This window comes from Oncorhynchus clarkii, chromosome 1, assembly GCF_045791955.1.
Source record: "Oncorhynchus clarkii lewisi isolate Uvic-CL-2024 chromosome 1, UVic_Ocla_1.0, whole genome shotgun sequence".
NCBI lineage: Eukaryota > Metazoa > Chordata > Actinopteri > Salmoniformes > Salmonidae > Oncorhynchus > Oncorhynchus clarkii.
Window position 1 is genome coordinate 22,061,291 of NC_092147.1, and position 25,342 is coordinate 22,086,632.

A 25,342-nucleotide genomic window follows, 5' to 3' on the forward strand; every position below is an offset into this window, starting at 1 on the left:
TGGTACACCAGCAGAAAATGGGCAGAAAAAGAAAAGGCCAGCCCGGAGTGGTTTACAGGCTTCTTAAAGCGGCACGCAACGCTGTCGTTGAAAAAGCCAGAGGCAACTAGCCTTGCCAGGGCAAGTAGCTTCAACAGAGAAAATGTTAATGCTTTCTTCGACAATGTGGATTCAAACAAGTAGGGTCATTGACCTTCGCTGAAAGGGGAACCCTCACACTGGCCTGTGCTGTCTCAGCCACAGGGAATAGTATACCTCCATATTTTATATTCCCCCGTGTCAACTTCCGCAATCATTTCCTGATCAACAGGCCACCTGGCAGTATAGGAAGGGCAAATCCCTCTGGGTGTATGAAAGATGTGCACTTTGTTGACTTCCTGAAACATTTCGTTGAGCATACGAAGTGCTCAAAGGAGAAGCCCTGTTTACTACTTTTGAACAAAACCACGAGTCTCATCTGTCCATTGATGGACTCAATTATGCCAAAGAAAATGACATAATTGTGCTGTCATTCCCACCCCATTGCTCTCATCGGCTTTAACGCTTAGACAGGTCTGTCTACGGGCCGCTAAAGAGGCACATCAACACCGCGTGTGATGCCTGGATGAGGAACAATCCCAGGAAGACAATATCAATTTATGACATTTCTGGGATGGTGGCAATCACCTATCCTCTGGCTGCCACCACCTTGAACATTCAGGCTGGCTTTAGGGTGTCTGGGGTACAACCTTACAATAGGGATGTATTTCTGGAAAATGAGTTTGCGCCATCCTACGTTACAGATAGCCCCATTCAGAACTCAACCCTACCAGGCCCCAGCACCAACCCTGCCATGCCAGGCCCCAGCAACATTCCAGCCCTGCCAGGCCCCAGCACCAACCTGCCAGGCCCCAGCACCATTTCAGCCCCGCAAGGCCACCAGCACCAACCTGCCAGGCCCCAGCACCATTCCAGCCCTGCCTAGCACGAGCTCAGACACAGACCTGCCCAGTACTTATGCTAGCACCAGCTCACCCTTGCCCAGCAAGGACTACGAACTCCAGAGGACGTCCTGTCATATCCGAAACCCGGCCTCCGAAAACCAGCTTGTGAAGGATTTACACACAAGCAAAGCAGGCACTAGAAATGGAAAAGAAGAAGACACAATCTAGCAAAAGGCTGGCTTTCCGAAGAAAGGGAAGCAAGGGGGGGAGTCAATCTGGATCTGCTAAGAACAAGAAGGCAGCTAAAAAAAAGAAAAATTGTAGAGGAGTCATCATCAGATGAAGGAGTGCTTCTGCCTCATCTATGTAGAGACATTCCATTCTGATTCCAACAATTGTGCACGGCAGAGAACGTTCGATTTCAAAGTTCAAAATAAAGTGGTCGTGCCACTTAATTAATGTGTGCTCTGCCAGCATAATTGTTTTGATGGAAAGGCATGATTTTCCAGATTCTCTAGGCATGATTGTTTTATTTTGAGTTCATTAATGGTTTTGAATTTTAAATTAAAATCATTATTTGCGCCTCCTGGGTGGCGCAGTGGTTAAGGGCGCTGTACTGCAGCGCCAGCTGTGCCACCAGAGACTCTGGGTTCGTGCCCAGGCTCTGTCGCAACTGGCAGAGCCAGAGCCACAGAGCCAGAGCCACAATTGGCCCAGCGTCGTCTGGGTTAGGGAGGGCTTGGCCGGTAGAGACATCCTTGACTCATCGCACACCAGCGACTCCTGTGGCGCGCTGGGTGCAGTGCGTGCTAACCAAGGTTGCCAGGTGCACAGTGTTTCCTCCGACACATTGGTGCGGCTGGCGGTGTGCGGTGTGTTAAGAAGCAGTGCGGCTTGGTTGGGTTGTGTATCGGAGGATGCATGATTTTCAACCTTCGTCTCTCCTGAGCCCGTACGGGAGTTGTAGCGATGAGACTAGCTACTAAAAAAAATAATTGGATACCATGAAATTGGGGAGAAAAAGGAGTAAAATTCACATAAAAAAAATCAATATTCATAATTAATTAGTTGTGTTCTTATTTTTTGATAATCCAATGTGACAATTTACCCAACGTAGAATGACAATTTACCCGCTGATGGGGCAAATTGTCACAAGTGCACACTCTCTATTTAAAGGTCTACAACTCCGTACTAAAATATGATATGAAGATCTAATGGGTACAAAATATGTGCACCAAGACTTTCGTCTTTCATTTGGTATGACATGTATACCATTGTGATGTATTGTGCCCAGTAAATGTTAGACAGTGTGAAAAGTGTGCTCTCCCCTACTGGAATAGGCCTACATTGAAAATCAGACATTTCCACAATTTGGTACTTGAAAAGTTATTGTAATTATTGTAGGCAATTTATAAGTTCTCCATCTCCCTTATAATTATCTGTGGTTTTATCTGTTTTTCTTAGCGATGTGGCTCACTTTTGTTTGTTTTCTGCCACTTTAATTGAAGGGTGTTGTGGTAAAACCACGTGCTGTTATTATGAGAATGACAACATCTAATGTTGGTTTCAACTTGTCCTTCCATAAAAAAAATGTCCTTGTTTTTGGTCACTTTCTCATAATAAAAACAGCGATGGTGAGATTAATGATCCCGCTCTTCATGGCTTTATTATCTGTGCCCGAGTCAGACAACATAGGTTATAGAAAAATCGTCATGCATGCATCCAATCTATTTAGTCGGGCAATGTCTACGTTATTCTCACATATTTTAGAATGTTCTAATAATTGTAACATGTCGAACAGCATGAAAATGTTTTAGTGTAGGGGGTCGTTTTAATATTGCAGACAGATTGAGGGTTCTATCAATGTACTTGTTTGCATCCTTTTTTATTTTTGTTTCAAACTAATTAGCAATTTTGATCCCAATGTCACACATTAGCCCCATTATTTATTGAAAGACCTGTAAGGGCAGTTAACATGCACACACATGGCAGTAAAAACACATGGTATGCCCCCCACCCCACATACAGTGGGCTCAAAAATTGCTGGCACCCCTGACTGGCAATGCACAAACAATGCTTAAAAAAATATAAACAATATAATTATAGAGAACTCAAAATACCAACATGGGAGAAATACTGTACTTTATTAATGTTTCAATGGAATCCACCAAAATAATTTATTGATTTAATTTTTAAAAAATCAATGTCCTCCAAATCAAGGTTTCACAGTTAATGGCACCCTTACAGATTATTGTAAATAACATCTAACAAAATTAAACAAGGAATTAAATTCCACTTATTGTATTTAAGTTTATCTAAGTCTTATGGAACTATATTGAGTCATTACATCACTTCCTGTTTCACTAGGGTATAAAAAAGAGGTAACATGCATGCAATGTCCCTTTGACATCCAACTCCATGAATAAAACAAAATAACTGGCAGTTCAAAAGAGACAGATGGTCGTAGACCTTCATAAATCTGGTAATGGCTACAAGAAGATCAACAAACAATTGAACATACCACTGAACACTGTCAGGGCAATTATAAACAAAATTCAAAAGATATGGAACAGTTGAAAACCTCACGTGTAGAGGACGCAAATGCATTTTGCCCCCCACGATAGGGAGGAGGATGGTGAGAGAAGCAACAAAATCCCCAAGAATCACTGAAATAATTGCAGCCCTTTCTGACCCCAAGACACAGATGCAAGCACTTGGAGTTTTTTCATTTAAATTTTGACTGTTTGGCGTTGAAACAGAGATGCATACAAGGAGAGGCCTCATACCCACGGTGAAATATGGTGGTGGGTCAGTGATGTTTTGGGGCTTTATAAATTCCAGAGGTCATGGGGCACTGATTAAGATTGATGGCATAATGAATTCCACCAAGTATCAGGCAATTTCGGCTGACAATCTGGTTGCCTCTGCCAGAAGGCTGGGACTTGGCTGTAGGTGGACTTTCCAACAAGACAGTGACCCAAAACATACCACAAGATCCACACAGAAATGGTTCAGTGACAACAAAATCAATGTTCTGCCATGGCCATCTCAGTCGCCAGACCACAATCCAATTGAAAACCCAAGAATGTGAAGGATCTTGAAAGGATCTGCATACAGGAACGGTCCAAAATCCCTCCAAATCCCTCCAAAGACTCCATGCTGTTATCCTTGCCAGAGGTGGTTGGACTAGGTATGGAATGAGGAGTGCCAATAATTATGAAACCTTGATTTTGGTGACATTTATTTTGTATTAAATAATTATATGATTTTGGTTGGTTCCATTAAAACATTAACAATGTTCAGTATTTCTCACGTTGATAGTTTGAGTTTCTCTATAATTGTATTGTTTGTGCATTGCCAGTAATTTTGGAGCCCACTGTAGCTGCAACTACATCATTATTAGTGTGGTTTAGGCTCGGACCACCGTTATTGTGTGGTTTAGGCTCGGACCACCGTTATTGTGTGGTTTAGGCTCGAACCACCGTTATGTGTGGTTTAGGCTCGGACCACCGTTATGTGTGGTTTAGGCTCGAACCACCGTTATTGTGTGGTTTAGGCTCGGACCACCGTTATTGTGTGGTTTAGGCTCGAACCACCGTTATTGTGTGGTTTAGGCTCGAACCACCGTTATTGTGTGGTTTAGGCTCGGACCACCGTTATTGTGTGGTTTAGGCTCAGACCACCGTTATTGTGTGGTTTAGGCTCGAACCACCGTTATTGTGTGGTTTAGGCTCGGACCACCGTTATTGTGTGGTTTAGGCTCGGACCACCGTTATTGTGTGGTTTAGGCCTGGACTCAGCAAAGCATGCTGAGCATCTGGTAAATGCCTCTTAGGTCGCAGGATGGAGCTTGGGCCGGTGTATTAGGGGGGGTTGGGCCTATTGCGCTGCTCACGGCTTGGGCATATTGTATGTGTGGCTGTTATGTTGAGGACCTTGCTGCAGTGGTGGCAGGCCTGGGGGGAGGTCAACTGGTTGGGGTAAGGGCAGTTCAAGTCCAGGGTGGCGTGGTGGGCCAGGTAGACTTTAGGTTTTGAGGCAGAGAAATGCTTGCATTCACCCTCTGTATGGTGGCAGGGTGAATGTATTTTTGTGGTAGCAGTGGAGATGACTACTTGTAAGTTAGAGAATGAGGAAGAAGCTTTTTCAATTACTCCCTTGAATGCTGTGGCCACTCCCTTGAATGCCAGGCCCTCAGTTTGTTTGGGCCTGTGTCAAATATGATGTGGCTGGGGTACCCCAGTCTTTCCTCTGACAGCAGCTCCAGGACACACAGTTTAGCAACTGTGTTTTGGAAAAGGTTTATTCTCAATGTATTTCCAATTTGAGTCAATGAGGAACACAATCTCTGGGTTTTATATGTTTTTGGTGGGTGTGGGATGCTGATCCATGTGTATCCCGATGTGTATACGACCAATAATATTTGATTTGATTTGTTGTCAGAATAGCTATCCCGGGGGCTGACGGGGGGCTGACGGGGATCAGCTGAGTTTGTGGATCCTGCCTGTCCATCCTGCTGTGGTGCTAGGGCTGTGGTCGTCTGCATGGCAGTTTGAAGGGATGGTGTGATCAGACTCGCTCAGGGTGGGTGAGTCGTCACCAAGAGAGAGCTTCTCCTGCCATGCTCTCACTTTGAGTCTGTGAAAGTCCTGTTGAAAGTGTTTGAAGTTCCCCTGCACAAACACTGTCCCGTTATTGTACAGGTTGACAGAGGGTGTCTCAGTCTCAGGGTCCTCGGTTTCAAGTATTATTTTTTTCCACCCTCCGCCAATACCCTCTCTCTTGAAAGAGGGGCAGTGAGCTCTTATAGAGTGCATTGCCCAGGGATGGTCTATGTGGAAGATTGAGTTTCTTACGTTCCCATTTTTGTAGCAGTCAGCAAAACGTTTCTCTGGATTGTTCATGAGGAGTTTCTCTTTGCACTCTTTCCGTGCCTTATCATTTTTTACAGTATATCCAAGGGGTACTGGACTGTGATGACCTCTGCACAGGGGAAAGCCATGGAGCACGGGGCCACTGTATTGGGGTGTGAGAGAAACTCTGATGCCATTGTTGGGCTCAAGGGCTTTCACGCCTCTCACTTCACACCTCAGTGCTAATTGAAGTTGCAGCTGAGTTTGTTTATTCCTTGCCTTTTAAATGAATTGGTGTTCACACATTTGTTTTTGAGGTAGAACTGTGCGGGTAATGATAACGCATGCATCACTCTCAAGTTGAAGTTGAACTTGTTGACTGATGACATGGAGGTGGATACAAAGAAGAAGGAAGCAGCTGCTAACCAGATGTCGCCAGAGCTTAGTAAGATGGCGCCGGAGCAGAAGGCAGACGTTTTACGTGCCCTCAACAGATTGTGTTTTTTTGTTTGTTTATCTGCGTTGTTTGTAACTTATTACTTATTATTATTATTTACTATTTTTGTACATAATGTTGCCGCTGCCGTCTCTTATGACTGAAAATAACTTCTAGACACCAGGACCTCGATTACTCACCACGTACTAGCTGAATAATTTTTCTTCTTTCACGACTCTGACGAGCCCGAGGCGAAGGATATACGGCTCCCTCGGGAACAGGCTCCGACCTCCATGATCTGCGTGAAGAGGAAGTGGAGGAAGAGAGGCCGGAGGGCGGTCTGCCTAATGAGGAGTTGGAGGCGATCGAATAAACCCCCACTCCCCTCAATTCTGCTTGCAAACACGCAATCTTTGGACATGTAAATTGGACGAGTTATTGGGAAGATTAAACTACCAAAGGGACATTAAAAACTGTAACATCTTATTCTTCACGGAGTAGTGGCTGAACGACGATAATATCAAAATACAGCTGGCTGGTTGTACGATGTACCGGCAGCATAGAACAGTGGCATCTGGCAAGACAAAGGGCGGCGGTCTATGTATTTTTGTAAACAACAGCTGGTGAACGATATCTAAGCAAGTCTCGAGCTATTGCTTGCCTGAGGTAGAGTTTCTCATGAGCTGCAGACCACATTACCTATAGAGAGAGTTTTCATCTATATTCTTTGTAGCTGTTGACATCCTACAACAGTCAGAGGCTGGCACTAAGATAGCATTGAATGAGCTGTATTCCGCCATAAGCAAACAAGAAAATGCTCACCCAGAGGCGGAGCTCCTAGTAGGCAGGGACTTTAATGGAGGGAAACTTAAATCCGTTTTACCAAATTTCTATCAGCATGTTAAATGTGCAACAATGAGGAAAATAACTCTGGACTACCTGTACACCACACACATACATGCATACAAAGGTCTCCTTCGCCCTCCATTTGGCAAATCTGACCATAATTCCATCCTCTTGATTCCTGCTTACAAGAAAAAGTTAAAGCAGGAAGCACCCGTGACTAGATCAATAAAAACGTGGTCAGATGAAGCAGATGCTAAGCTACAGGACTGTTTTGCTAGCACAGACTTGAATATGTTCCGGGATTCCTCCAATGGCATTGAGGAGTACACCACATCTGTCATTGGCTTCATCAATCAGTGCATCGATGATGTTGTTCCCTCAGTGACCGTATGTACATAGAGCACCAGATGTACCGGAAGACTGTGTGATCACGCTCTCCTTTAGCCGATGTTAGTAAAGACCTTTGGACAGGTCACAATTCACAAGGCCGCAGGGCCAGACGGATTACCAGGACGTGTACTGCGAGCATGCACTGACCAACTAGCAAGTGTCTTTAATTACATGTTCAACCTTTCCCTGACCGAGTCTGTAATACATACATATTTCAAACAGACCACTATAGTCCCTGTGCCCCAAGAAGCGAATGTAACCTACCTAAATGACTACCGACCCGTAGCCCTCACGTCTGTAGCCATGAAGCAATTTGAAAGGCTGGTCATGGCTCACATCAACATCATTATCCCAGTAACCCTAGACCCACTGCAATATGCATACCGCCCCAACAGATCCACAGATTATGCAGTCTCTATTGCACTCCACACTGCCCTTCCCACCTGGACAAAAGGAACACCAATGTGAGAATGCTATTCATTGACTATATCTCAGCGTTCAACACAATAGTGCCCTTAAAGTTCATCAATAAACTATGGACCCTGGGACTTAACACATCCGTCTGCAATTGGTTTCCTGGACTTCCTGAAGGGACGCCCTCAGGTGGTAAGGGTAGGTGACAACACAACCGCCACGCTGATCCTCAACACAGGGGCACCTCAGGGGTGCATGCTCAGACCCCTCCTGTACTCCCTGTTCACTCATGACTGCACGGCCAGGCATGACTCCAACACCATCATTACATTTGCGGATGACACAAGTGGTAGGCCTGAGAACCGACAATAACTAGATAGCCTATAGGGAGGAGGTCAGAGACCTGGTCGTGTGGTGCCAGAACAAAAACCTCTCCCTCAATGTGATCAAGACAAAGGAGATGATTGTGGACTACAGAAAAAAGAGGACCGAGCACGCCCCCATTCTCATCAATGGGGCTGCAGTGGAGCAGGTTGAGAGCTTCAAGTTCCTTGGTATCCACATCACCAACAAACTAACATGGTCCAAGCACACCATGACAGTCGTGAAGCGGGCACAACAAAATCTATTCCCCCTCAGGACACTGAAAAGGTTCTACAGCAGCACCATCGAGAGTATCCTGACTGAATGCATCACTGCCTGGTATGGCAACTGCTCGGCCTCCGACCGCAAGGCACTACGAACGGCCCAGTACATCACTGGGGCCAAGCTTCGTTCTATCCAGGACCGTTGTACCAGGTGATCTCAGAGGAAGGCCCTAAAAATTGTCAAAGACTCCAGTCACCCACTGTTCTCCCTGCTACCACATGGCAAATGGTGCCTGGAGTGCCAAGTCTAGGTCCAAGAGGCTTCTAAACAGCTTCTACCCCCAAGCCATAAGACTCCTAGTCAAATGGCTCCCCAGACTATTTACATTGCAACCCCCCCATCTCCACACCACTGTCACTTTAATTAACTCTACCTACATGTACATAGTACCTCATATAACCAGTGCCCCTGCACACTGACTCTGTACTGGCACCCCCCTGTATATATTGTACATTTTTTACTGCTTCATTTCCATATTTTTTGAAACTGCACTCTCAGTTAGGGGCTCGTAAGTAAGCATTTCACTCTAAGGTTGTATTCGGCACATGTGACTAATAAAATTTTATTTGATTTGAAGTTGAACTTGTTGACTGATGCCATGGAGGTTTCTGCAAAGAAGGAAGCAGCTGCTAATCAGAAGACTGGAGCCAAGGCAGCACTGGTCCGTCTTCACCTGCCCTGTGTTGGGTGAGTAGCAGAGGTGGGACCAAGTCATTGTTTTACAAGTCACAAGTCTCAAGTCTTAGCACTCAAGTCCTAAGTCAAATCCCAAGTCAAGACAGGCAAGTCTCAAGTCAAGTCTCAAGTCCTAAACTTTGAGTTTCGAGTCCTAAACAAGTCATAATGTGCTCTTCACCAAATGTAAAACCATTTCATATTTTTAACAAGAGTAATAGTTAGCATATTACATTTACGCAAATCATGAATGCTTTTAAAAATATATGTATTACTTTCCAAATAAACTTTATTTCCATGGAAATACATGGGTAGCCATGAAAAAGCCCCCTCCCCCACCCACCCCCATAGCTATCTACTGTCCACAATTGCTATCAAGCCCAATCCGGCATTGTAGGCTTGTACACAATCGCCCAACCTTAACACAAACCCTCTGTGTGTGGTTCCAGTAGGCTAACAGATGTCAATGGTTTTAGGAACAGCAGTAACAGACAGGATTTAGGCCACCGAGTTCCTAGCCAGTTTTAGCTCAATCTTAGGTGCAATGATCACGTTCCCGCACTGACTGACTGTGTGGAGGCTCATTGATTTAATATTATGTTAGCCTACATGCTACACTAGCAAAGTTATTTAAAGCTGTCGGCTATATTAGCCACTATTTACTGTTCTTTGTGCAGCTTCAAATGTCGAACAAAGTTGTTGCGCCTCCATCTGTCATTTTCTTCCCACATGTTTTGCAAGTGGCAATCCGTTTTTTTTTGACTACAGCGTAGTCTTCATATCCGAAAATAATAATTTTGGGTATCATCTTTCGTCTGAATTCACTCACCGACATTCCTCTGCACTGCCACGCGTAACTTTTCTCAGTTGGCACAATTTGATTGGCTGCTGTCCAATTTCATTTGCTGCTGTTCAAACTGTAATCCGTTAAATGAAGAGTTAAAGCACTGCACACTTTTTTTTATATTTGGGCTTGGGGAGGGTATCAAGTCAGTTCGAGTCAAATGTCCAAGTTAAGTCACGAGTCATTGGTGTTAAAGTCAAAGTCGAGTTGCAACTCGTATTTGTGACTGGAGTCTGACTCGAGTCCAAGTCATGTGACTCGAGTCCACACGTCTGGTGAGTAGTATTGGTTAGGTACTGTATGTGCCCTTTGGGTCCTCTCCGTGTGTAGTCTATTGTACTGGCCTGTGTGGTACAGTCTTTCATGTGTGTAGTAGTTTGTTGCATCATATTGCTTAGTTTATAATGTGTGTCAACTTTAAATTAAATGTAACCCACAATATGATCAATTCCTCCATTTTGTACTTGACCTTTATAGATGCAGACTCAAATACATTCAAGGAGCACTTTGAGAGCAAGCATCCTTTGTCTCCAATGGTCCCAGGCTGGTTGATGTGCAGGCTTAAGGGACCACACACACTCAAATGGACCTACAGCTGGGGTAAGGCTCTTCCATCATTCACACACAATAAACAGTACCAGTCAAAAGTTTGGACACACCTACTCATTCAAGGGTTTTTCTCAATGTTTTTCTATTTTCTAAATTGTAGAACTAGTGATTAGTGAAGACATCAAAACAATGAAATAGCACATACGGAATCATGTACTAACCAATAAAAGTGTTCAAAACAATCTACATTTATTTTAGATTTTAGTTTCTTCAAAGTAGCCACCCTTTGCCTTGATGACATACGTAAACAAGCTTGGAATTTTCTCAACCAGCTTCACCTGGAATGCTTTTCCAACAGTCTTGAAGGAGTTCCTGCATATGCTGAGCACCTGTTGGCTGCTTTTCCTTCACTCTGTGGTGCAACTCAATTGGTTTGAGGTCGGGTGATTGTGGATGCCAGGTCATCTGATGCAGCACTCCATCACTCATCTTATTGGTCAAATAGCCCTTACACAGCCTGGAGGTGTGTTTTGGGTCATTGTCCTGTTGAAAAACAAAGGATAGTCCCACTAAGCGCAAACCAGATGGGATGGCGTATCGCTGCAGAATGCTGTGGTAACCAGGCTGGTTAAGTGTGCCTTGAATTCTAAATAAATCACAGACAGTATCATCAACAAATCACCCCCACACCATCACACCTCCTCCTCTATGCTTCACGGTGGGAACCACACATGCGGAGATCATCCATTCACCTACTCTGCGTCTCACAAGACACGGCGGTTGGAACCAAAAATCTCAAATTTGGTCTCATCAGACCAAAGGACAGATTTCCACTAGTCTAATGTCTATTACTTGTGTTTCTTGACCCAAGCAACTTTCTTATTATTATTAGTGCTGTCCTCCTCCTGCTTATTCTGGGGTTCAGACTGAATGCAGTGGTAAATGAGCTTCTCACAATTGACAGCAGCAACATGGACCTGTTAAATTGGCAAGAAGGGTGTTGATATAGCTGTGTTTAGGCATGGCTTCCTTGTATTGAATCTGTTAAGTGTGTTTCTCATTCTGTTGGCGTTTACCTAGTATTTTATATAAAATCTACCTTACACATCCAGGTTTGCCATTTCTAACTTACCCACCAAAATCTCAATATGCTGTTTTACATTTTGTGTTATTTGTGCTGGTCTAATTCCTAAAATGGAAAAGCAGAAAAATCTGGACACTCTCAGATAGATATAGTAGTTCATATGGTGCTCTTCAATGTCCCATGTTTGTGACACTGATGAATAAATAATTTAATGTTTACTTAAATGCAGATGTTTGTCATGTATAAAAGGCATATGTATACATTGTTTTACTATTTAGATTTCTTTAAAACAATGTAATTGTTGGAGTTCAGGTGTTTGACATGATTTATGGGTGACTAGGTTCATTCTTGTCAAATAAATATGCTTATTAATTTCAAGATTATGGACACGGTCGTCACACTGACACAAACACTTCTCCAATAACACCCCACACAACGTGCAAACCTTTTAATTTGCAAATGAAATTATTTGCGGGACTTAAACTTTCCTTTTTTCCCATAGTGTGAGAGCTATTTGTGTTAGAGTGAAGTCATGGAACTACATTTAACCTGAAAAAAAGAAACTTTTCATTTTTTGTATCATGTGTGATTTGAAACAACACATATTTTTATTATCCGTTCACACAAATCAAATCAAATGTTATTTGTCACATACACATGGTTAGCAGATGTTAATGCGAGTGTAGCGAAATGCTTGTGCTTCTAGTTCTGACCGTGCAGTAATATCTAACAAGTATTATAACAAATTCACAACAACTACCTTATACACACAAGTGTAAAGGAATGAATAAGAATATGTACATAAAAATATATGAATGAGTGATGGCCGAACGGCATAGACAAGATGCAGTAGATGGTATAGAGTACAGTATGAGATGAGTACAGGTGATGAATTAATGCTATCATAGGTGCTGTCTAAGCAATCTCTGATTTGTAGTGTAGAACCAATCACTGGTAAGGTCAATTAAATTGCATGTGAATTTGCATACTGTACAAAAAAGCCATACATTTAATTGAAGTCAATAAACCTAACTATTAATTTGAAGACTAATGGATTCAATTAGGTATGATCACACATAGGTAGATAATAATGGTTCGGTAGTGCTGACAAGACAATATTTACATAATACACATACAGTAGGCCCAGTTGTAAAGGTGTTTCATCAATAGTTTTTAACATATTTCCCTAAAATCACCAAGCCTCTGTTTTAGTAAAAAGTTGGGGCTGGAGAAATGTAGCCACTCACAAATTCATTGACAGAGCTATGAATGCAATGTTTTTATGCATGTTTTGAGGCAATACTGTGTTTGTTTACATGTAAAACATGTATGTAACAACTGCAGATTGCCCCTTTAAATCCTCTAAATTCCACAATTACAATTTACCACACAACAGATTATAATTTTACATGTTGTGGAGCATGTACAGTATTTTATGCATTTATGGAAAATCTGTCATTCAACTAATTTTTCAAACCGGACTGGTGGAACATATCAGATTTTTGTGATTTGTAATTTAAAACAATTGTGTATTATCAGCCCATTTGTATGGAGAACTTGTGACACTGGTTTGTAAAAAGGGATTTGAAAAATAATTATGGATGTTGCTGCATTGTTAATCTCACCCTAACAGTTTTATTTATTTCTTTTTATTTAACTAGGCAAGTCAAAATGTTTAACTGAATTAATTTGGCATTCAATATAATGAAGAAATGCACATGCATTTAAATTACCATATTACTGCTCTAGAGTAATTAGTGATAAAGAATAGTTCAGACAAGTGGATACAGACAGATTTTGTAGAATTTGTGCTCTACATGCGTGTTAAATTGAATTGTCATATTTAAACAACGTTTGGCACCCCTGGTAAACGATGTTCAGCCACCTACATTACCGACTGCCTGCTTTCCAAGTCTGTCATTTTGTTAAACCTCTTTGTTTCCATAATCAAATGTTATGAGTTTTGACAGTAGTGTGTTAATTAAAGACTGCGATGACAAAACTGACACACTTCTTCCGTAATACATTATTTCTTTAACTCTGTGCCATTTTGAGTTTGCCTTTCTATTGGCAGCTAATAAGTAATTTAGAATTAATTAAGTTAATGGGTGAGAAGTGCAGCACAAATCAATAAGCTTTCATAATCACCATGTATGACTTGAGTGAGTCTGATTTAATAGGAGAACAGTGAGTACTTACTCTCACACCAGCAGCAGAAAATACATTTTAGACAGTTTGGGAAGAGAAGAGATGGGGCTGAGACACACTTCCTACTCCCCTGCTGTCAGAGCATTATTACTAATGATGATATGGTTGGTGCTTCTCTAGTCATAATCACTTACAGTAAATAGTTACTGTATATGCTGAATCATTGGATTGAGTTAAGGAAGAGTTGAGAGAACCTTATAGAGATTTTGATTCAGCCTTTTCACAATAATTGAACATTGTTTATTCTGAATATTTTGAAATGAAAGGCAAACTGACGTGAAGAACTTTTCCAATCAATAGTCAACTCCAAAAGTCAGTTATACTCAGTTGTATTCTTGCTAATAAAATTCATGATTGCTATGTATTGCATTCTGTGTTTCCTGACCCTCTGCTCTGTGAAGAGCATTCCACTGCAAATTAAATGGATGGCTTCTTTGGTTTCCATTCTGACCCGCAGGCTTTTGATTAAAATACAGCAGGAACAACATATTTTCCTTCCACAGACCATGGTAAGTTTAAATCCTTTTTATAATAGAGAAATGCAGTTGCTAACTGCCTAGACTGCTAACTTTGATTATCAGGGAAACAAAGAGAAACAGAATGAAAATGGACATAACCTTGGATTAGTTGTTCTTGGGGTCAGGGGAAGGCAATGCTGGAAACGAGATGTTGTCTGTTTCTCTGTCGACACATTGTGTGTACAGTAATAGAGGTTGTGCCATCTCTCCAGATCACTGTGCTTGATTACAATGATGCTGGCTGAATGGGTAACGTGAATAATCCGATTAAGATTGCATTTACAAACAATTATAAAACCGATGAAAGGATTTCATTGTGAGTTCATTGTTTACCTTGGCTCATGTGTGTCCCCCTTGGCTGAGATAATTACTGCAAAACATGTTGCACCAACTAAATACTTCCCACGGTCAAAGTACCATTCTGATCACTTTATTATGCCACTGGAGTAGGTATATGTTAATCTAATGGTATGAAACAAGACATGTTAGCATGATATACAGTTGAAGTCGGAAGTTTACATACACTTCGGTTGGAGTCATTAAAACTTGTTTTTTCAACGACTCCACAAATTTCTTGTTAACAAAATATACTTTTGCCAAGTCGGTTAGGACATCTACTTTGTGCATGACACAAGTCATTTTCCAACAATTGTTTACAGACAGTAAACATTTTATTTAACTTATAATTCACTGTGTCACAATTCCAGTGGGCCAGAAGTTTATATACACTAAGTTGACTTTGCCTTTAAATAGCTTGGAAAATTCCAGACAATGATGTCATGGCTTTACAAGCTTCTGATATGCTAATGGGTGTAATTTGAGTCAATTGGAGTTGTACCTGCGGATGTCTTTCAAGGCCTACCTTCAAACTCAGTGCCTCTTTGCTTGACATCATGGGAAAATCAGCCAAGACCTCACAAATAAATTGTAGACCTCCACAAATCTGGTTCATCCTTGGGAGCAATTTCCAAACGCCTGAAGGTACCACGTTCATCTGTACAAACAATATTTACGCAAGTATAAACACGATGGGACAACGCAGCCGTCATATCTCTCAGGAAGAAGAAGCAGTCTGTCTCCTAGAGATTAACGTACTCTGGTGCGAAAAGTGCAAATCAATCCCAGAACAACAGCAAAGGAAACATGTACAAATGTATCTACTATATCCACAGTAAAATGAGTCCTATATCGAAATAACCTGAAAGGCCACTCAGCAAGGAAGAAGCCACAGCTCCAAAACCGCCATAAAAAAAACTGACTACGGTTTGCAACTGCACATGGGGACAAAGATCGTACTTTTTGGAGAAATGTCCTCTGGTGTGATGAAACAAAAATATAACTGTTTGGCCATAATGACCATTGTTATGTTTGGAGGAAAAAGGGTGAGGCTTGCAATTATTCGGCCCCCTTGAACTTTGCGACCTTTTGCCACATTTCAGGCTTCAAACATAAAGATATAAAACTGTATTTTTTGTGAAGAATCAACAACAAGTGGGACACAATCATGAAGTGGAACGACATTTATTGGATATTTCAAATTTTTTTAACAAATCAAAAACTGAAAAATTGGGCGTGCAAAATTATTCAGCCCCTTTACTTTCAGTGCAGCAAACTCTCTCCAGAAGTTCAGTGAGGATCTCTGAATGATCCAATGTTGACCTAAATGACTAATGATGATAAATACAATCCACCTGTGTGTAATCAAGTCTTCGTATATATGCACCTGCACTGTGATAGTCTCAGAGGTCCGTTAAAAGCGCAGAGAGCATCATGAAGAACAAGGAACACACCAGGCAGGTCCGAGATACTGTTGTGAAGAAGTTTAAAGCCGGATTTGGATACAAAAAATATTTTCCAAGCTTTAAACATCCCAAGGAGCACTGTGCAAGCGGTAATATTGAAATGGAAGGAGTATCAGACCACTGCAAATCTACCAAGACCTGGCCGTCCCTCTAAACTTTCAGCTCATACAAGGAGAAGACTGATCAGAGATGCAGCCGAGAGGCCCATGATCACTCTGGATGAACTGCAGAGATCTACAGCTGAGGTGGGAGACTCTGTCCATAGGACAACAATCAGTCGTATATTGCACAAATCTGGCCTTTATGGAAGAGTGGCAAGAAGAAAGCCATTTCTTAAAGATATCCATAAAAAGTGTTGTTTAAAGTTTGCCACAAGCCACCTGGGAGACACACCAAACATGTGGAAGAAGGTGCTCTGGTCAGATGAAACCAAAATTGAACTTTTTGGCAACAATGCAAAACGTTATGTTTGGCGTAAAAGCAACACACCATCCCCACTGTCAAACATGGTGGTGGCAGCATCATGGTTTGGGCCTGCTTTTCTTCAGCAGGGACAGGGAAGATGGTTAAAATTGATGGGAAGATGGATGGAGACAAATACAGGACCATTCTGGAAGAAAACCTGATGGAGTCTGTAAAAGACCTGAGACTGGGACGGAGATTTGTCTTCCAACAAGACAATGATCCAAAACATAAAGCAAAATTTACAATGGAATGGTTCAAAAATAAACATATCCAGGTGTTAGAATGGCCAAGTCAAAGTCCAGACCTGAATCCAAACGAGAATTTGTGGAAAGAACTGAAAACTGCTGTTCACAAATGCTCTCCGTCCAACCTCACTGAGCTCGAGCTGTTTTGCAAGGAGGAATGGGAAAAAAATTCAGTCTCTCGATGTGCAAAACTGATAGAGACATACCCCAAGCGACTTACAGCTGTAATCGCAGCAAAAGGTGGTGCTACAAAGTATTAACTTAAGGGGGCTGAATAATTTTGTACGCCCAATTTTTCAGTTTTTGATTTGTTAAAGTTTGAAATATCCAATAAATGTCGTTCCACATCATGATTGTGTCCCACTTGTTGTTGATTCTTCACAAAAAAATACAGTTTTATATCTTTATGTTTGAAGCCTGAAATGTGGCAAAAGGTTGCAAAGTTCAAGGGGGCCGAATACTTTTGCAAGGCACTGTATCTATGAGGGTGCCCATATTTACGGATTTGGGGTTGTACCTGGTAGGTTCTTTGATCATTTGTGTGAGATTGAGGGCATCTAGTTTAGATTGTTGGACGGTCGAGGTGTTAAGCATATTCCAATTTAGGTCAACTAGCAGTTATGAACTCTGACGATAGATGATGGGCAATCAATTCAACTTTGGTGTCCAGGGCACAGCTGGGAGCTGAGGGGGGTCTATAACACGTTGCAACAGTGAGGGACTTATTTCTGGAGAGATGGATCTTTAAAAGTAGAATCTCGGAACTGTTTGGGCATAGACCTGGATAGTATGACAAAACTCTGCAGGCTATCTGTACAGTACATTGCATTTCCGCACCCTTTAGCAGTTCTGTCTTGATGGAAAATGTTGTAACTAGGGATGGAAATTTCAGAATTTCTGGTGGCCTTCCTAAGCCAAGATTCAGACATGGCTAGGGCATCAGGGTTGGCAGAGTGTGCTAAAGCAGTGACTAAAGCAAACTTAGGGAGGAGGCTTCTGATGTTAACATGCATGAACCCAAGGCCATTACGGTTACAGAAGTCAGCAAATGAGAGCGTCTGGGGACACACAGGGCCTGGGTTAACCTCTACATCACCAGACGAACAGAGGAGGAGTAGGATGAGGGTATGGCTAAAGGCTATACGAACGGGGTCGTCTAGTGTTTTGGGAACAGAGAATAAAGGAGCAGATTTCTGGGTGTGGAAGGATAGATTCAGGGTATAATGTACAGTCAAGGGCATGGTAGGGTGTGAGTACAGTGGGGGTAAACCTAGACATTGAGTGACAATGAGAGAGGTTGCATCTCTGGAGGCGGCAGTTAATCTAGGTGCGGTCTCTGGCATGTTGAGCAGGACTAGGGGCTCCGTAGTAAAATAAAACAATGAGAGCTGCCCTAAACAGTATACAAGGCATATTGACATTAGAGAGAGGCATAAAGCAATCACAGGTGTTGATTGGGAGAGCTAAGTCAACAACGGGTGAGACAACAACGGGTAAACAGCTAGGACAACAACAACAGGTAAATGGCGATAAATATGCAGGGAGGGACAGTTAGCTGCACACAGGGCCCGAGTTAGAGGCTGGGGTCGAAAGATTAACAAAATGAAGTACTGTGTTAATAAACATTCCAGCAGGCATCAGTTGTGTAGCCGAGTGATCATAGGTTCCAATGAGCAGCAATAGATGAAACAGGGAGCCGTTCGGTAGCCGATTACTATGCTAGACGAGCGGGAAGCTAGCGTGCCGAGGCTAGCAGATGGATCTTCACCACATCCATGGCGCAGAGGCCAGTTAAGAACACATCGGCCGAATTACGTCAGCAGATCAGCAGACCAGTCGTGATGGATCGGCAGGGCTCTGTGTCGACAAAGGGTCCAGGCCAAATTGGAAAGAGAGGTATTGTAGTTGGTGTACTTCGTTTGCTAGCCGGGAGATGGGCCTAGCTCGAGGCTAACTGGTGCATGCTTCTGGACAAGGGCGTTAGCCACAATAGCCTCGGTGGCAGCTAGCTAGCTGCGAAGATCCAGTGTAATGGTCCAGAGCTTGCAGCAGGAATCCGGTGATGTAGTGGGAAAAAAAGCAGTCCAATATGCTAAGCGCTGTGCAGGCTGGCAGGTATTTTCCGGGCTAAAGCGGCTGGTATCCGTGCTAAAGGTATAGACCCCAAGCAGCTTGCTAACAATGACTATATAGCCAGTAGCCAATTAGCTGGCTAGCTTCTGATGGCTAGAGGTACACCTCCAATTGACTCAAATTATGTCAATTAGCCTATCAGAAGCTTCTAAAGACATGACAATCTTTTTTCTGGAATTTTCCAATCTGTTTAAAGGCACAGTCAACTTAGTGTATGTAAACTTCTGACCCACTGGAATTGTGATACAGTGAATTATAAGTTAAATAATCTGTCTGAAAACAATTGTTGGAAAAATGACTTATGTCATGCACAATGTAGATGTCCTAACCAACTTGCTAAAACTGTAGTTTGTTAACAAGACATTTATGGAGTGGTTGAAAAACGACTTCAACTGTATATCTTCACTAACTGCTTAACTAATACTTTGAGAGAGGTAATTTGCGACACAGAAGGCATTTGCATAGACAGCTATAGCCCTTTCAGTATGCTCATCTGGTCAAGATTGTGTAGCCACTGATAATTTAATGACGTTTCAAAGCTCCTGACATCTTGGCAGACGATAATAAAAGACAATCTGAAAATATTGTGTTAAGGTGTAAAATTGTAATGTGACTTTTCAAAGCAGGTTTTAAAGCATAGATCCCTTACCGCTCTTGATGCCCTCCTGGAAAATCTAAATGACCAAGAAATAATCATCCTGCTTTCTTTTAGGAGAATCAGACAGCCCGTCTCATCACAGTGCCAGATGATATTTTCTATTTAATTCTCCTTCAGAACAGAAATTGACAAGCACTCAGACAGACACACACACACACTCGCACACACGCACACACACTAAGGATGTGTGTGGAGAGGATGTAAATCAGTCTGCCTGTCAAATCCTTGTCCCCCATGTATCTCAGTGTGTTCTAATCTGATTAGTGTAGAAGGGCTTTATGTTTGATGTCAATCAAGGTTCAGGCTATCTGTAGGTCATAGCATCCTTCACACATCTGAACTGCAGGTGGAGTCAGTTGGCATCTTTACAACCATCACAGAAATTAGAATTTGCCTGCACACATAATTTTGCCGACACAATATGACTATGCGTTACAGATGTAGGATCTTAATTTGATCCAGATTGCTACAAAGGAAAACAATCATACAGCAACACAAAATGTGAATTTATTATGTGGATTATAATTTATTGACATTTTTATAGTCGTTGATACCTTTTTCGTAAGGGAAAATCTATTCTGAAATTTCTACGTGTAAATTACAAACTTCAGAATCTTTTAAAAACCTCAAATACACTACACGTTTTAAATGTTCTGCAATGCAGGAAAGTTATCCTTCAACAGGGTGATAAAATGAATCTGTACATCTGTAGCCATTCCTATGGGCTCCTGCATGCATTAATGTGGGTATTTCGAAACCGGACAATGCAAACAGTCTGGGTAGCATCTCATGCAAAGGCATGAGGCAAGTTATACACTGAACAAAAAAATAAATGCAACTTGCAACAATTTCTAAGATTTTACTGAGTAACAGTTCATATAAGGAAATCAGTCAATTGAAATACATTAATTAGGCCCTAATCCATGGATTTCATGAGTGGGAATACAGATATGCACCTGTTGGTCACAGATACCTTTAAAAAATGTAGGAGCAGGTAGGGGATCAGAAAACCAGTCAGTATCTGGTGGGACCACCATTTGCCTCATGCAGTGCAACATATCTCCTTCACATAGAGTTGATCAGGCTGTTGATTGTGGCCTGTGGAATGTAATGATGTTTGAGGTGACACTAGCTGCATTTGAAGGATTGTCTGGCATAGCGTGGGCATGTTGAGGCTATATGCTCCACAGAGAGTCAAGAGTAAATGGGTATATGGGTGAAGTAATGTGCTAGTCAGTGTTATATTGTATGAGATTATATCTATATTATTTCTGATGTATCATATACATCAGAAACAGGATGTTGCTGTCACAATGTTAACTTATTATAAACATTTAGCATGATCAAATTACCAAAATAACAGGCACTGTTACTTTTTTAACGTTCCTACCTTGCAATGCATTTGCATAGTGCTAACCTGTAAAATGTAGTTATGTGGAATAATTTAAAAGTATATATATATACATACAGTACCAGTCAAAGTTTGGACACACCTACTCATTTCAGGGTTTTCTTTATTTTTACTATCGTCTACATTGTGGAATTATAGTGAAGACATCAAAACTATTAAATAACACATATGGATTAATTTAGTAACCAAAAAATTGTTAAACAAATATATTTATATTTGAGATTCTTTAAAACTAGCCACCCTTTGCCTTGATGACAGCGTTTCACACTCTTGGAATTCTGAATCAGGCCTTCGGCAAAGAAACCACTACTAAAGGAGACCAATAAGAAGAATAGACTTGCTCAGGCCAAGAAACACAAGCAATGGACATTAGACCCGTGGAAATCTGTCCTTTGGTCTGATGAGTCCAAAATTCCTTCATCTTAAATATGTTGGAACTGAAGAGCACTACAATAAAATATAATTTTATTGAATCAATTGTTCCTTGTGTCTTACTTGATATTGTACTGTTCACAACCAAGTTGGGGGGGTCGTACGGTCCTACCCTCAGAGCCTATAGGAAAATCCAATGTAAAAACAAAACCTCTGAAGAAATGTATGTGTGTTGCAAAGGGAGGGTATATTACTGGAAACTTCCGAAGTTTACTAGTAAATCGCCAGAATTTTGGTATCTTTCAAAGATTTTATGTAGTCTAACACAGGACATCTAGTGGCACTTTTGGGCCCTTTAGATTATCACAGTCTGTAATTATCTCTTGCCCTCTATGTGGCCTCATCACATGTAAAATATATTAAATAAATCAAATAGAATGACAAAGCTGTAAAACATTATCCTAAATATAAACCATAAACTTAGTGAATAGTATGTATAGTGTATGTATGTATAGTATGTATAGTGTATAGTATGAGGTTGTATTTTTTACATACTTATTTATTTTGCTATGTGGAAATGTATTTGTTGGTGGCAGTCAATAGTTTGAAGATTTGCAGAGTTAATAATTCCATTGTTATTTAGATGCTTTTTACATTCACATTTCACTATTATCTCTTGAATCATATGGTCTATCTACTAGAAACTCACGGACAATATGGACACATAAAAAAACGAATACTATATATGAATAAAGTATAAATTACAAAAGTTATGATAAATTGCCATATATTTTCTGTTAATTAGCAAAGTTTCCAGTAAATTTGGTAAATTACCGGTAACTTTGCATCCATAGTTGTGTGTGACAGCCACAAAAAGAAAAGAAGTTGTGATCCATAGTGGGTTCAAGTTTTCCACCTTCCTGCATCAGTGTTTTCAATCCAGATCTGCTCGGCAGTTTCCCACAGATAGGAACCCTGACCTCCACTGTGGCTTGCTGGCCTTGCCACACACTGCCTTATTCCAGGCGACTGAGAAATGTGTCTTATTTTGTATGGCTGACTTGCCTGGCATTGTGAGGTCTCTTTCATTTATTTAATTACCTTTATTTAACTAGAACAAATTCTTATTTACAATGACGGCCTACACTGGCCAAACCCTAACCCGGACGATGCTGGGCCAATTATCCATCGCCCTATGGGACTCCCAATCACAGCCGGTTGTGATACAGCCTGGAATCGAACCAGGGTCTGTTGGGCTCCTGAGTGGCGCTGTGGTCTAAGGCACTGCATCTCAGTGCAAAAAAGTGTCACTAAAGTCCCTGGTGGTTCTGAGGACCAAATGGGTTAGGGTCCTGATCAAAAGTAGTGTGGGAATAGGGTGTCACTTGGAACAAAGCCAGAGGCTGTCAGTTTCTTTTGCTGATCTGGATGGCACCTTAGCACTTTGGCATGATGGATGTTGATGCTTCGCCAGAGTTTCTTGGCTGAACCAGATAGAATCTTCATTACTTCCTGGGTGCTAGTTTTGTTGGATGAACTGAGCCAGCTGACAGTACGTCAGCATAGCTGTGTATTAAACGTTAAATCTGGCCTTTTAGAGACTGGAGAAACTGAAAAAGGTACTGATAAAAATACTTATTCATCGCCTAGCAAGTGGTTTTCTGGTTGTTAGTCTAATAAAAAAATTATCTTCAGTGGATCGGCCACAGAATGCAACACTATTAGCAGCTTTCTGCTTGATCTTATATTTTTTTCATTGTTGTATTAATAAGCTGTGTCTGGTCTCCCGAGTGGTGCATCGCTCTAAGGCACTGCATCACAGCGATAGCTGAGTTACTACAGATCCTGGTTCGATACTGGGCTGTGTCTCAGCCGGCCGTGATGGGGAGAACCATGAGGCGACGCACAATTGGCCCAGTGTCGTCTGGGCCAGGGAGGGTTTGGTCGACCAGGATGTGCTTGTCCCATCGCGCTCTGGCAACTCATGTGGTGGGCTGGACTCATGCACGCTGACACGGTCGCCAGGTGTACAGAGTTTCCTCCGACACATCCTCCGACACGTTTAACTTCCGGGTTAAGTGTGCATTGTGTCTTGAAGTAGTGCGGCTTGGCGAGGTCGTGTTTCGGATGCACGGCTCTCGACCTTCGCCTCTCCTGAGTGGGTACGGGAGTTGCAGTGATGGGACAAGACTGTAAGTACCAATTGATGATTTGATGAAAAGGGGGGTAATTTTTTAAAATAAAAAATGTAATAAAAGCTGTTTCTAAGTTTGATCAATTTATATGGACTAATGACTTAGCTGTGACCTACCCGCCTGTCTTTACGCTGCAACACCCAACACTGCAACCCAGCGCTGTCATGTACTGTAATCTCATTCCCTTTACAGATAGATGGTCTAATTAGATCCCGGCATGGTGAGCTACTTGAGCACAGAGAGGTAAGCAGGCCTTCATTGATATGCTGTGAGCAGAGCCAGGGCTAGTGCTGCCTGCACACATGACTGCATTTCTTAATTAGTGTTTCATTCCAGTACTGCCTGCCTCTTTATAGCTGAATCAGTCCACCATTCCCCCCCCTCCTCCTCCTCACCCATGCACCGCCTGCACTCCATGTAGGGAAGCCCTGTAGAGAGGCCTTCAAAGCTATATGATCATGTCAATGACATTATACTAAACAATTGATTTGCTTTGCAGATGCCCTCTTCCACAGCCTCGATCTTCAGCGGTTATGGTTAACATGTTATGTGTTTGTGTAGATGAATGTTGAGTAATCCAGGTCAATGGTTTTCTGAAGGGTACAACAGCAGTACCTGTGGGATCTAGCATCTGGTTCCCACTTCTAGACTAGAGGATGCCTTCAATACATCTGTTGCTATCTGTTGTACTATCAAGAAATTGCTCATCATAGTTTCATTGTCTGTCTGTCGTTAATGATTTATAGAAAGCATTTGACACCGTGGACCATGCTGTGTTGGTGCAAAGGTTATAATGTTGTGGAATTACTGGTCATGCTCTAGATTGGTTTATAAATTACCTATCAAATCGTACACAATGTGTAATGGCGAATGGTTGTAAATCTGAGTCCATAGAGTTGTGCTCAGGTATTCCGCAAGGTTCTATTTTGGGCCCACTGTTGTTCATTTTGTATATCAGCAACATTGGAACAGCAGATGCTAATTGTTATGCAGATGACACTGTTCTTTATTCATGTCACGACTTCCACCGAAGTTGTTCCCTCTCCTTGTTTGGGCAGTGTTCGGCGGTCTTTGTCACCGGCTTTCTAGCTGCCACCGATCCATGTTTCATATTTCCTTTTGTTTTGTCTGTTTTACACACCTGGTTCCCATCTCATGATTATGTTACTTATTTAACCCTCTGGTTTCCCTTTCTGTTTTGTAGTTCGTATCCTGTTTTGCATTTGTTTTATAACAGGATTTTTGTTCCGTTCTCGGATGGAGTAAATACAGTGGTTTTACTCTTACCTGTGTCCTGTGCCTGACTCCTTCGCTATCCTCTAGATAGACTCTGACAGAATCACGCACCAAAATACATGGAGTCAGCAGGTACAGACAGCCCTCCGCTTCAAATGGAGGAGTGCGTTCAGCAGCACGCGACCATGCTGCAGAGTCTGGGTGCAGCCATGGATCGCGTGCTGCAAACCATGGACCGATGGGAGAGAGGATCATTCCCTGCACCAACTGTGGCCGCAGAGGGCACACTGCTGGTCGGTGCTGGGGGGATTCCCCAGGAGGTAGAGGTAGCAGGCGGAGTGCTGGTGGGTCATCCCAGGTGAGTAGGTACACCACTCACCCAGAGCTCCCTGTTGCACACATGTGGTTTTTGATCGAATTTCCCAAGTTTTCCCCGC